Raw genomic sequence first — 14,443 nt, 5'->3', positions numbered from 1 at the left:
CCTGCACTAGGGTTTTTCTATGGTTGTCAGGGAGGTAGGGAAACACCCTTCGCAATAGGCCGATGGCCCTGAAGCATGTGCCGGCAACTTGGTTGACATGGTCTTTAAATGTCAGTGATTGATCGAATAACACTCCCAAGTTTTTTACGGTTTGCTTAGGAGTGGGAGCTGGTCCCAATTCTAAGGGCCACCACTCATCAGACCAAAGAGTGACTGCTTCTCCAAACAGTAAAACCTCAGTTTTGGCCACGTTGCATTGGAGGCAGTTCTCGGCCATCCACTTTGCAACTGCCCTCATGCCATCTGCAAAGGATTTTTTCAGGGCTGGGGTTTTATTTATTTATTTATTATTACATTTCTTAAGCGCTCAGCTACCCGTGGGTTTCCCGGCGCTGGGAGTAAAAAAACAGTATGCCAAATGAGGGGGGAGTCGAATCAGTGAACTTACATATTAAAAAGCCAGGTCTTGATTCCCTTACGGAACGTAAGGAAGCACATTTCAGAACGCAGAGGGAGGGGTAAGGAGTTCCAGAGAGAGGGAGCCAGCAGAGAGAATGAGCGACCTCCCATTTTTGCTCTCTTGATGCGTGGAATCCTGAACTTATTCTGGGTGGAAGACCTAAGTGTGCGCGGGGGAAGATATTGCTGCACCAGAATAGACAAGTAGGGAGGAGCTTTTCCGGTCATGATTTTATGCATGAAACATAATGCCTTAAATTTGACCCTGCTCTCGATCCGCAGCCAATGTAGGTTACGCATGTGGAAAGAGGCTGAGGATCTGGCGGGTAGTTTACAAATAAGGCGAACAGCCATATTTTGTACTACCTGGTACTTCTTAGTGACCTCCTTACAGGCACCCAGAAGTAAGATGTTACCATAGTCCAGGCGTGAGATGACAAGAGCCTGGACTACAGATTTCAAGGTGTCAGCAGGCAGCATCCACGAGATTTTCCTAAGCCACCTGATGATGGTGGTACAGGTGGCTGAGACTTTCCCGACGTGCTGCCTGAAAGACAGTTGGTTGTCCAGGAGGACCCCCAGGTTACGGGCAGAAGGAGTTGGAGTGGGAAGAGGGCCCATCTCCGGCGGCCAATGTTGTGGGCCCCAGAGCGAGATGTCTGAGCCAAACAGAAGCAGTTCTGTTTTCTCCCCGTTTAGTTTTAATTTGTGCTCCAACATCCATGCCGAGATCTGTTTGAGTCCAGCCTGAAGAGAGGAGTAAGGGAGGTGCTTGTTGGTGGAGAGAGAGTAGATGACTGGAGTGTCATCGGCGTAGGAATAAATAGAGAGACCTGCCTGTTCCGCCAGAAAAGCAAGAGGTCTCACATATAAATTAAAAAAGAGAGGACTGAGAATAGAGCCTTGTGGAACACCGTGATTGGAGGGAAAAGTGGAAGAAACAGAAGTAGAGGAGAAGACTTGAAACGTGCGATTGGAGAGAAAGTTAGCGATCCAGGCCAGGGCAGCACCATCGACACCCACCTCTCTCAGGGTGGACAACAAGATGGGATGGGAGACAGTGTCGAATGCGGCACTCAAATCAAGCAAAATGAGTGCCACGGTCTCCCCGTTGTCCACTTTTTGCCTGATGGATTCTGACACACCAAGTAGAGTGGTTTCAGTCGAGAAGCCGGCCCTGAACCCGGATTGAGAACCATGAAGAAAGTTAGTGGTTTCCACGTGAGAATTAAGCAGAGAGTTAACATGTTTCTCCAGGATTTTAGAGAAGCATGAGAGTAACGAAATAGGGCGGAAATTAGATGGGTTGTTAGGGTCTAAGTTGGCCTTCTTTAATAGTGGGACCACCATAGCGTGCTTCCATTCGTTGGGTACAATAGCTTCAGAAAGGGAGGCATTCAAGACCTCCAAAATAATAAGAAGTAGAGAAGGGTCCAGAGAGCTCAAAATTTGAGGGGGCATAGGGTCAAGCGGAGACCCAGATTTTATGTCCTGTAAATACTTTTCTAGAAGAAAAGGGGAAATGGGATCCCAAGCAAGAAGTTGGGGAGGCGAGGAGGTGCGAAAGGCAGAAGTGACAAGTGGGGGAGAACATGCAGGTAAAACAACATGAGTGGGCACAGCAGGAGAGGAATTAAAGGTGTCATAGATCTTCTCGATCTTTTCGACAAAGAAATTGGCCAGAGCTTCACACTGGAGGGTATCAAGAATAGGGTCCTTGGGTACAGTAGATGCACCTGACAGCTCCTTCACGATTTTAAACAGGGCCTTAGGTCTATTCTGTGCCGCAAGGAGCGTGGAGTTCGTAAAGGAAGCTCTGGCACTATCACATGACGCGTGGTAGTTTTTAAGAGCGGCCTTATATTCCGCTTTCAGAGCATCATCATAATTGGAGCGCCATATGCGTTCCAATTTTTTGCATTGAGATTTTTCTAGGCGGAGGGCGTCAGTGAACCAGGGAGCAGGTGGATGAAGAATATGTAGTTTGTTCTTTTGCATTGGGAGACACGAATCTAAAGCATCAGTCAACCAACGTTTAACAGAAGGTAGCTCCTTGGTAGACAGGTGAGTAGACAGTGGGGGCATGGAGTTAGTAAGATACAGATTAAGTTTGTCTGTATCAAGACGTTTCCAATTCCTGCTGTCTTTATGGGGGTAAGTGGGCCTGGACGGGTTAGGGGAAGCCATTTCAATAGAAAAATTTACAATAAAATGGTCCGACCAGGGGACTTGCAATGAAGATTGATATGAGATGGTCGAAAGGTTAGAAATAATAGGGTCCAAAAGGTTGCCAGCCTTATGAGTGGGGTCAGAATTGTGGAGATGAAGATCTAAAGCTGCCAGGTCCTGTAACAAACGTGTGGAAATAGCACATGAAGCAGAATTAAAATGGATGTTGAGATCTCCAATAACCATAAAGTTATTGGATTGTGCCAGGAGTGGGGCAACAAGATCCGGGAGGGAGGAAGCCCAGTTGCTCGCTGCTCCAGGGGGGCGATAAATCAGCGTGCCGGTAAGAGTGAAGTGTGGGGTAAGTGATAGCTTAAAAAGACCAGCTTCGCAATTAGGGAATTCAAGGTCTTCCCATTTACAGGAGAATTCTCTCCTGAAAATGATGGCAATTCCCCCGCCCTCTTTAAGAGGCCGGTTTCGCCCAACATAGGTGTAATCATTGGGGAGAGCCATGGCGATGTCAGGGCCAGAGCTGTCATTTAACCATGTTTCCGTTAAAAACATGGCGGCTGGGCTAACTGCCTGTAGAAGATCGAAGATGTCTCTCTTATGTTTTGCGAGAGAGCGACAGTTAATACTGATAAATTTCAGCAGGGGACCGGGATTCGGCAAAATAAAAGGGAGAGAGCTACACCGAGAGGCAGGGTTCCAAAAAGTAGAAGACATAGAGTCTATCTGCGAGGGAAAGGATTCCAGTGAGAGATTGCAGGAAGAACAAGAGATAGGGACATTGTGGCAGTTAAACACAAGGTGCGAAGTACATGGGGGGCCCCGTAACGCAGTAAAGCAGTACGGGAATACGTGACACCGTTGGAAGCCTCGGGACTGGGCCCTGGGCACGTACTGGCGCGGACGGGCGCAGACGGGCTTGACTTGTGCGCGACTTCGGCGCGAAGTCGGCGCTCCCGCTGCGCTCGTCCGCTGCGCTTCCTCCATTCCCCCATTAAGTACTAAGGGCGAGGGACCACTAGACCGCTCACCTGCAAGGACTAGCACAGGGCGGAAGTGGTGTCAGCCTCCAGGAAGTGCGCACCTCGGACTGGTCCTCCGCAACAAACGGCACAAGCCGGGGCGGACCGGGACCACGAGGGCAATCAAGTGCAGGGAATGCGAGTATACAAAAGGTAAGAATGACCGTTTAAAAGTGATCAGTCCGGCGCGCTTTTAAAATCAGCCGCGGACTTAAGAGTGGATGTGCAAAATAGGCAAAGTTACAATTTCAACATAGATGCTTTTAAAATCAGCAAGGTACAGCTTAAAATAATATGTCAATACAGCATCCCACACACACACCGCCACCTGTACACTGAAATCGTTACTGGGGCTGGGAGCATAGGCGCCGATTTAAATATTGGAGCGGGCTCGGCACCACTAGACCGCTCACCTGCAAGGACTAGCGCAGGGCGGAAGTGGTGTCAGCCTCCAGGAAGTGCGCACCTCGGACTGGTCCTCCGCAACAAACGGCACAAGCCGGGGCGGACCGGGACCACGAGGGCAATCAAGTGCAGGGAATGCGAGTATACAAAAGGTAAGAATGACCGTTTAAAAGTGATCAGTCCGGCGCGCTTTTAAAATCAGCCGCGGACTTAAGAGTGGATGTGCAAAATAGGCAAAGTTACAATTTCAACATAGATGCTTTTAAAATCAGCAAGGTACAGCTTAAAATAATATGTCAATACAGCATCCCACACACACACCGCCACCTGTACACTGAAATCGTTACTGGGGCTGGGAGCAAAGGCGCCGATTTAAATATTGGAGCGGGCTCGGCACCACTAGACCGCTCACCTGCAAGGACTAGCGCAGGGCGGAAGTGGTGTCAGCCTCCAGGAAGTGCGCACCTCGGACTGGTCCTCCGCAACAAACGGCACAAGCCGGGGCGGACCGGGACCACGAGGGCAATCAAGTGCAGGGAATGCGAGTATACAAAAAGTAAGAATGACCGTTTAAAAGTGATCAGTCCGGCGCGCTTTTAAAATCAGCCGCGGACTTAAGAGTGGATGTGCAAAATAGGCAAAGTTACAATTTCAACATAGATGCTTTTAAAATCAGCAAGGTACAGCTTAAAATAATATGTCAATACAGCATCCCATACACACACCGCCACCTGTACACTGAAATCGTTACAGGTTAAGGTTTTAAAGGGGAATAGAAGTTGGGTGTCGTCGGCGTAGGACACCGGGGTAAACCCAAAGGATCTCACTAAGTCGGCCAGGGGGGCCACATACACATTGAACAATGTAGGGCTTAGGCATGAGCCCTGTGGCACTCCCCTGGTGAGCTCTCTGGAGGTGGATTTATGGGAGCCCATCCTAACTTCTTGAGAGCGGTCAGAGAGAAAGCTCTCCATCCAAGACAGAGCTGTCCCTCCCAGTCCCACCACCCTCAGTCGGTCGAGAAGCACTTCGTGAGACACCGTATCGAAGGCAGCGGATAGGTCCAACAGCACCAGAATCATAGACCCCCCGCCGTCCAGTGTCATCCTGATGTTGTTGGTCACTGCTAGTAGGGCTGATTCGGTGCTGTGGTTAGGCCTGAACCCAGATTGTGAGGGGTCCAGGCCTTCCGTCGCCTCGATGTAGTTTGATAGGTGGGTGTTCACGTGCTTCTCTGTCATCTTACCGATGTAGGGTAGGAGGGAAATGGGCCGGAGGTTGGTGAGATCTGTCCAGGGGAGGGCCGCTTTTTTCCTAATTGGGTTTACCACCGCTAACTTCCATTCCCTAGGGACTTGCCCCTTAGCCAGTGAGGTGTTCATAACCGCCTGGATAGAGGGTCCCAAGAGGGTAATCAGAGGGGCTACCATTTTTGCTGGGAGGTAGTCATTGGGAGAGCCGGTTTTTATGTGATTGATCAGGGGTATAAGATCTTGATCACCAACTGAAGGAATAGTGAGTAAAGGGTTTATGTCTTTTGAAAGTGGGCTTGTTAGGGGGACGGTCGTGGTGTCTGAATCCCTTGAGGTCATGATTTTATTGTAGATGAGATTGATTTTATCCTCAAAAAATGAAGAGGTCTCATCACACAATTCTTGTGATATATCATCCGAGCTCTCAGTTGCTGAGGGTTTTACGAAGCTTTGCAGGATTTTAAACAGTTCCCGTGGGCAGTTCCCTGCCTCTGCCAACTGTAAGGAGATTTTATCTTTCCTTGCTTTCTTGATGTTTTTGTAGTAGCTAGATTGAGCCTCTAGAAAGATTACCTTTTTCTCAGCATTTTTAGATGACCTCCAGGCTTTTTCTAATCGCCTGCATTTCTGTTTTTCTTTCCTGAGGTCGGAGGTATACCATTTTTCCTGTTTGGTGGGAGGGTACTGCTTGTGTAATTTCAGGGGGGCCAGGGTGTCAATGGCAAGTTTGAGTGAGTTATTAAACTTCTCTAGTGCTAACTCTGCTGAGTCGGCATCTGAAATTAACGGTTGTTTCCAGTTTTCCCGCAGTTTTTCCACAGATATTTTATGCCATTGGCGGCGGAGGATTGGCGGGAGCGATGTTCTGCGCAATTGTTTGGTCGGTCTTGTCAAGAAGAACTCAACTAGAAAGTGGTCTGACCAGCAGACTTCTATGGCAGGGGAGCATCTAGTTTTGGTGTTGTTTGTGAATATAGAATCCAAAGTGTGGCCTCCTATATGTGTTGCACCTTTATTTATTGCCACTAGTCCGAGATTAGACAGATCAGCCGTTAATTGAATTGTTTCAGGGAGTGATGGATTGTCCATGTGTATGTTAAAATCCCCGAGGAGGACAAAATCCTCTTTAGTTTTAATGTGTGGTGCTAGTAGCTCCAGAAGGGACAAGGAGAAGGTAGGGTTGGAGACAGGAGGACGATACACTAATGCACCTCTCCAGGGAATATTTCCTGATAGGTTGATTTTAAAAGCCATAATTTCCAATAAAGGGCAACATCTTTGTTCTAGGATTGTGACCTTATGTGTGTCCTTATATATTATGGCTAAACCACCACCTATTTTATTTGGCCGGTCTGTGTGTACGATCTTATAGCCTAAGGGAATCCCTAGTGTGATAGCTGTAATCGTATGGGGTTTCAACCATGTTTCTGTGAAGAAACATATATCCGGCTGCTTAGAGGAGATAAGGTCCCAGATCTGTAGTTGGTGCTTTGGGAAGGATCGTACATTTAAGAGAAGGCAATTAAAATCCGTAGGGAGTGGAGTTTTGAAATGTTTGTCATTATTAACATGCCTGATCTCAGCTGATTGAAACCGACATTGCCGGCACGAGAAACAGCCCTCAAGCTGGTTGCTGGGTAGCCGAGTAGTACAGGATACTATAGGTTGTAACTGCCGGAGGGTATCAGGAGAATAGGCAGTGTGGCTCGTACCTGTGATAATAGGATCCATGGTGGTAGCGTTCAGTGCCCCTATGCCTCGTACTGTCGCGGACGGGCGCAGACGGGCAGGTCTTTGGCTGGTCTTCGGCGACGCTTCGGCGCCGCTGCGCGCGATCGCTGCGCGCTAAAAGGGGGCGATGGCTAAATAGGCCCTCGAGGAGCATTCACTAGAGCGCTAACCGCTCGGGAAGTGCCCCCGCAGGAAGTGTCTTGCTCTCCCTGACCCGCCCTCCGCGCAACGGTACTGGCTACCGCGTCGGAACGGGGCGGGGCAGGAGAAAAGACGAGCACAGACTTTGCAAACTGCAGTAAAGTAAGTATTCCCCCCCCTTGCACTGGGTCACTAGAGAAGCCCCAGGAATGGGAACATGAGTTGTTACAGAAACACACAAAGAGACAGACGCTCAGGATTGTGGCGGGCGTTCTGTGACAGGGAAAGGCCAGCGACCAGGTTCAGTTTGAAGGTACTTGTTTCTGATCAGACCATCTCTGCTCTATAATTAAACAAAAAATAAGAGAATGGATAATGTCATCAACCAGATATTGACAGAAGGGCAAGACCAGATCAACAATCACAGTCGAATAAAAGATAATGAATGATGGCATCACTATGGTAAAGAGTATCAGAGTTTACAGGCTAACTTCAAAGAGTCCGGATTAAGTATATATAGTTTTAAACACAAACACACTTCATGCCGAGGAAGAGGAGAGGGAACTGATGGATGAAATCTCAATCTGTCTTCTTTCCTGATAAAATATTAGCAGCCAATAATAACTCATGTGAAATGTTTAATATAGTTAAGCAATTTCTCCACCCAGGGGCTCTTTCACAAACTTTAGCAGCATCTGCCCATCGTATTTAAGGAGAAATCTTGTTTTTTTTAAAAAGTAAGACTCTTACCATTGTAGCTAACATGCAGGTTAACCCTATTATTCTTAATACAGGGAAAAGCCGGTAGCCACAGTCAGATCCGCCTGACGATCCTTGCCCCTACGCATCCTTACCTCGATCAATGAGGTGATGAATCCTACTTTTAATCAATTATCTAACAGTTCTATCCAATCCGCCACTGTGCCAGCATGCTGGAAACAGGACAGACTGGTCCCACTACTAAAATAAAATACAACAGAGAGGTCCCTGCTGGCCAGTTTCAGGCTTATCTCTCTATTACCAGTGGCTTCTAAGATGCTGGAGAAACGTATAAATCTATTGGTGCAAGCAGATAAACAGATCTCAAGTCTGCTCCCAGCTGGAGGGTGCATTTTCAAAAGCTCCCGCCCTCTTGGAGCAGACTCAGTGTTTGCTCCCGTTTGGCAGGAGTTTTCAAATTGCTCCTGCCAGGTGGGAGCAAATACAGGTTTCCCTGTCCGCACCTGTGTGGGTAGGGAAACTGCTGTGTCCTGGGAGTGGACGCTCCGGGTCACAGCAGGTGAGCTAGCCCCCGGGAGATGGGATTGGTGGGGCCATTAAAGGCTCATGGAGGGGGCTGCACAGCCCTCCTCCCTTTCAAAAAGGTAATCAGCCCAGGGGGATGGGGTCTCCGGGGAGTTTGAAGGCTCGAGGAGGGGGACTGCGTGACCCTCTCTCCTTTTTGTGAAATGTTTGTCCTGGGGATGGGCTCCTTGGGCCAATAATGGCTCTGGGAGGAGGGGCCTGTGGTCCACCCCTAACTATTGAAATTGCTCCAGGGGGATGTGGTCCTCAGGGAGGGGGGCTGTGTGGTCCCCCTCCTTTTTGTGCACATTTTGTACCTGGTGTGGGTTACCCGAGACCTATACAGCTTGGAAAGGGGGGGCAGTGTTTTGCACTTAAAGGTAGTAATGCACATGAGCAAATCAGGCTATGATAAAGACCAAAGGGTCGAAACACAGAGCCCATAAAATAAAAACTTTATTTTGACAAGCGATTTCTGGGAGTGCAAGCAGTTTGTGTTCTGGATTCAAGACGCAATGTGCAAGAGGTTGTATAGGGTGTGAGTAGGTGTGTGAGTGGTTCTGTGGCTGATGTCATCAGTGATGTTACTTGAGATGTCATCAGTAATGTCATCAATCATGTTACTAACCATGTCATGAGCGATGTAATATGTGAGGTCAGAAGTAATGAATTGCGGGGGAGTACGTTATAGTTAGCTTAGGTAACTATAACTGCAGAATTTCATGGTTTTATAGAAGTGAAATCTGAGCCTAACTATAACGTCCCTGTAGCCTTTGTTTTTTTTTATTTCTAAGGTTTTTTTAAATCTATTTGCCAACTATAACATCCTTCTAACCTTTAATTTTTTTCAGTGAATATCTAAGGTTCTTTAAAATCAATTTCTGAACTAGAACGTCCCTGTAATCTATTTTTTAAGTGAATTTCTATGGTATTTTATCTAGTAGTCACGTTTGAAGAGTTGTGGACAAAGTGGGCGGGGCCTCCGACCAGCTTTCAGGAATGCTGCTGTATCGGACTTACTGGAGGTAAGTGAATGTATGGGTGAGTGACTGCTTTTGTGAATTTCTGTATCAGTCTATCAGTTGGTGTCTAATTGGCTGTACAAGTGTGTGAGTGGGTACATGACTGGCTATATGGGTGAGTGATTGGTTGACTGAGTACCTGTATGGTTGTCTGAGTATCTGTGTGGGTGGGTGAGAGTGTGTGTGAATGCTTGTATGGATGAGTGAATGAGTAAGTTAGTGGCTGTATGGGTTAGTAAGGGTGTATGTGAGGGGCTCTATGGGTGAGTGAGTGTATGTATGGTTGTGTGTTTGAGTAAGTGGATGTGTCAGTGGTATATGGGTGAGTAACTGGGTATGTGATAGGCAGTACAGGTGAGTGCTGTGGTATATGAGTGAGTGAATGTGAGAGTGGCGGTATGGGCGAGTATGTGCTTATGTCAGTGACAGTATAGGTGAGTAAATATGTGTTAGTATATGTATCAGTGAGTGGTTGGGTTTGTATTTGTATGGGTGAGCAAGTGGCTGTGTGATTGACTGTATGGGTGAGTGACTCGGTGTGTGAGTGGCTGTATGGGTGTATGAATGGCTATGACAGTGGCTGTATTAGTGTGTGAGTGAGTGAGTGAGTGAGTGGATATATGAGTAACTGTATGGGTAAGTGAGTAGATGTGTGTGTAGAGCTATGAATCAGTGAGTAGGTGTGTTTTTTAATTTTTTTTAATTTTTTTTTATTAAAGACCTTTATTGCACTTATTACAAGAACACAGCCAATGGCCTACAACCCAAAGATGGGCGGGCCGCAAATTAGTTCGCACAGATATCCCAATCATTATCAACAGTCACTGCAGCGAAGATGAAAGGCAATGCGTTAGCAGGATACAATGCAGAACCTGAGTCTTGCAACAATTCTTATGTATATTATAAGCAGTCTCAATTTTAGATATACCACAACACTAAGTAAACACTTCAACAACCCCCCACCCAACACCCCAGGACTCAGATCATAGCATCAAGAAGTAATACGGAAAAGCATGAGTTAAGGAAGGTATACGGAACAGGCATTATAACACATCTATGGGCGGTGTTTGGTCAGAACCCATATATCGTGGAGGAATGGCTCAGTAGAGAAAGAAGAAAAAAAAAAACCCCGTGCCACTGACTGATGGCCGGCAGTGCAAACGGCCACTTGTATGTCTCCATTAGTGATTTGTGTAGGAAGAAAGCACACCCATAACCCATCCACACCGCAGTCTCGAACATCCACACAATGAAACGAACTAGGGACTCCCATCCTCTGCAAGCTTCGACAACATGTATACTGTGTACGGGCCCCATATATCTCGCGGTCTGGAGGCAACCGGCAGCTCTTCATAGTAACAGGTCAATTGATCACGACAATATGCCAGGTCTTGCAACCAGAGTTTGGCATCAGGCGCTCGTTTCCCCCCCCCACGACACAGCCACTCTGCGCTTAGCAATCTGTAGTGCTAGCACTATCAAGCGTCGCACCCCGGCAGGCACTCCAGAGGCTATGCCCAACAAGCATAGACGTGGATCAGTAGGTATATCTATCGATGTCATTTCAGAGAGCGATGCAGTCACAGCCACCCAGAACACATACACTCGATCACATCCCCACGCCAAATGTATAAAGTCAGCATCCTCCACGCCACAATGCACACAACTGGACTGCTCTCGTAGGCCATATCTCGCCAACTGTACAGGCGTATAGTACCACTGCTGTAGAAATTTATAGTGAATGAGACGGAAATTTCCATTAGCTGCAAATCCGCCGGTCATGGAACAACACTCAGACCATTCATCATCAGTTAGCGGATCCGGCAAGCACGCATCCCACCTTGCTTTGGCCGCCACCCCTCCCCCTCCCTCATCCTCATGTGAGGCCCGGTACAAACGTGAGATCAGTTTTACTCGGTCCGTCGTTGTATATAGCAATTGTAAGGCACCCAACACCGGTGGTTCGTCCGGGAAGGAAGGATACAAGGCGCGTATCGCAGCACGGAGTCTAACATGAATGAATGTAGCCATAGTAGAGTTATTTGTCTGATCTAACAAGGTTTGCAAAGGGAGGAAAGTAGCAATAGGAAATACATTCCCCATAGTGATTATTCCTGCACCCTGTAGTAACTGTAAAGCTCCCAATTCACTCGAGACCGAGATCTCAGCATGATATAGTAGTGGCATAGCCGGGGCATACAGTGGCAATCTATTTGATCGTTTGCCTAATTCTTGCCATGCGCTGTACGTACTGTGTACCGTATCCACTTCCCCTGTCTCAAATATTGAATAAGAATTCACTATCATCGCCTTGAGTGGCCGCGGAAGGACAGCACTAGCCTCAAGTGCCACATGTGGCGTGTATGGCTGAGCCGATAACCAGTAAGTAGCAAAGTGAGCCTGAGCGCAAAGATAGTACAGCTTCATATCCGGTACCGCAAAACCTCCCAACTCATAAGGTTTCGTTAATACATCCCATCTCACTCGCGGCTTCTTTCCAGCCCAAGCCAAAGTAATTAATAATGATTGTAGTTGTGCAAAGAAATGGGACGTCAGGGCGATTGGCACATTAACAAACTAGTACAAAAATTTAGGAAGAACCACCGTTTTGATGAGGGAGACCCAGTCCGCAAACGACAGCGATAGCCTAACCCAACGCGTGACCTGATCTTCCAATTTTGAAATAGCAACTCCGTAGTTGGCCCGTATTGTTTCTTTGCTATCCCTGTGCACCCAGATCCCCAGATATCGCACCGGCTCCAGCGCCCACTCCAATGGGAATTCTAGTGGGAAAGGTATCGTTGCATCCGTGAGGGGCAACAATATGGATTTATCCCAGTTGATGGACAGTCCAGAAAAAAGCCCGAATCTAATGAATTCCCGAAGTACTTTTTCCAAATTCTGAGCCGGATCTCTTATGTACAGGACCATGTCGTCGGCATACATGGACACCGCCAGCGACCTGAGAGGGAATCGTAACGCCGTATCAGCATATCTTTGTCGCAGAATGCAAGCCAGGGGTTCTAACATGACAGCGAACAGCAAGGACGAAAGGGGGCAACCTTGTCTAGTCCCCCTCTGTATAGGGAATGGTGCTGACACATGTCCGTTAACCCTCACTCGCGCCATCGGTTTTGTGTACAGCAGAGTAATCAAGGACGTGAAAAAGTATGGCACACCCATGCGGTGCAGCACCGCTATCATGTATGGCCAAGCCACGGAGTCGAATGCTTTCGCCGCATCCAAAAGCACCGCCACTGCAGTAAGATCTGGCTTGAGCAGATGCAGAACCGCGAACAAAGCTCTCAAATTATGAGTAGTGGAGCGAAGGGGTACGAAACCGGACTGATCAGGCAAAACCATAACCGGCAGTATAAGTCGCAATCGCGTCGCTAGCACCTTGGCAATGATCTTAACGTCTGTATTCATCAGGGACAGAGGTCGATACGACTCGCAGAGATTCAGGGGTTTGCCCGGTTTCGGCAGTGCCACCAACAGTGCTTCTCTCATCGTTGCCGGAAGCTGTCCCTGCTCCAGCGTTTCCTCCAGAACCATCGCCAAGCGTGGCAATAGCAGATCCACATATTCCTTATAAAATTCGGATGGCAAACCGTCTGTGCCTGCCGCCTTGCCATTCGGCAGAGCCGCAATTGCGTCCCGAAGCTCCCCCTCCGTAATGTGATGTATTAAGAAATCCTGTTGTCCCTTCGACAGCCAGACCAACGCTATGTCGTCCAAGTAATGCGCCAACTCGTCCTCATCTGCCGTCTCCCTATATCCATACATCCGCTCATAGTACTGTACAAAACAATCCAGGACGCCAGTCGCGCTTGTTATGGTAGTATCCCCATCCACTATCTCCTGCCCCCCACAGTGCCTAGCCCAGGGTTCTCTAATTCTGTCTGCCAGCCCGCGACCTGCGCGCCCCCCCTCACTATAATACCGCGCCCTGGTGCATTTGGACAAGAATTTAACCTCCTGAGCTGCGAGTTTGTTATATTCAGTTACTTTCTTCCGGATCTCTGCCAACCGAGAGTCCTCCGGCAGCAGCTCCTGCAGTCGTTCTAGTGACAACAGTTCGCCCTCCAGTTTGCTCATGGAGTTCCTCAGTGACTTATGGACCCCAATTGTAAACCTATACACGCACCTCGAATTGTCACCTTAAAGGCCTCCCACACTGTACCCATGCTCTCCACAGATCCTACATTTTTATCAAAAAATTCTTCAATAATTGTCCTTATTCTTCACGCAGCACCAGATCCGTCAACGTACCAGGGGATAGGCGCCATGAAAAAGGAGCCGGTGTGTGCGACGGCAACCCCACCTCCATAAGCACAGGAGCGTGATCAGAGAGAGTCCTGGGTAAGTGGCTAACCCTCCTGACCCACCCACTAACATCCCGTGTCACCAGCCAATAGTCCAGCCTTGACCATGTGTCATGCGCAGATGTATAGCAAGTCCCTTCTCTCGCACCCGGATGCCCCAGCCGCCACACATCCACCAGTCCAAGTCCACTCATACCATCACGCACCACGTCAGCCGCCTTCCTATGCTCATAGGGCCTCCCATCCTTCCTATCCAGCATCCTATCCAGCGTCACATTCCAGTCCCCTCCACAAACAATCGCCGATGGCGGGAGAGCATATACCTTGTTCCATAGAGTGATATAAAAGTCAGGATCATCTATATTTGGACCATAGACATTTATCATTGTTATTAGCGTGCCATATAGTTTCCCCTGCAATATAATGTATCTGCCTTCTTTATCAATTTCCTCATGCATTGAAACAAATTGCACATTTTTCTTAATCAAAATCATGACCCCACGAGCATATGAGGAGTAGTTTGGCGCTACTCGAGTGCCTGCCCACTGCCTAGCCACCGCTTCAACCGCCCTACCCTTAAGATGTGTCTCTTGAAGAAAGACCACCTGAGCCCCATGCTT

Source organism: Lissotriton helveticus, chromosome 7, assembly GCF_964261635.1.
Source record: "Lissotriton helveticus chromosome 7, aLisHel1.1, whole genome shotgun sequence".
NCBI classification, from domain to species: domain Eukaryota; kingdom Metazoa; phylum Chordata; class Amphibia; order Caudata; family Salamandridae; genus Lissotriton; species Lissotriton helveticus.
The sequence above is the reverse complement of the archived record's forward strand: the minus strand, read 5'-3'. Positions refer to the sequence as shown.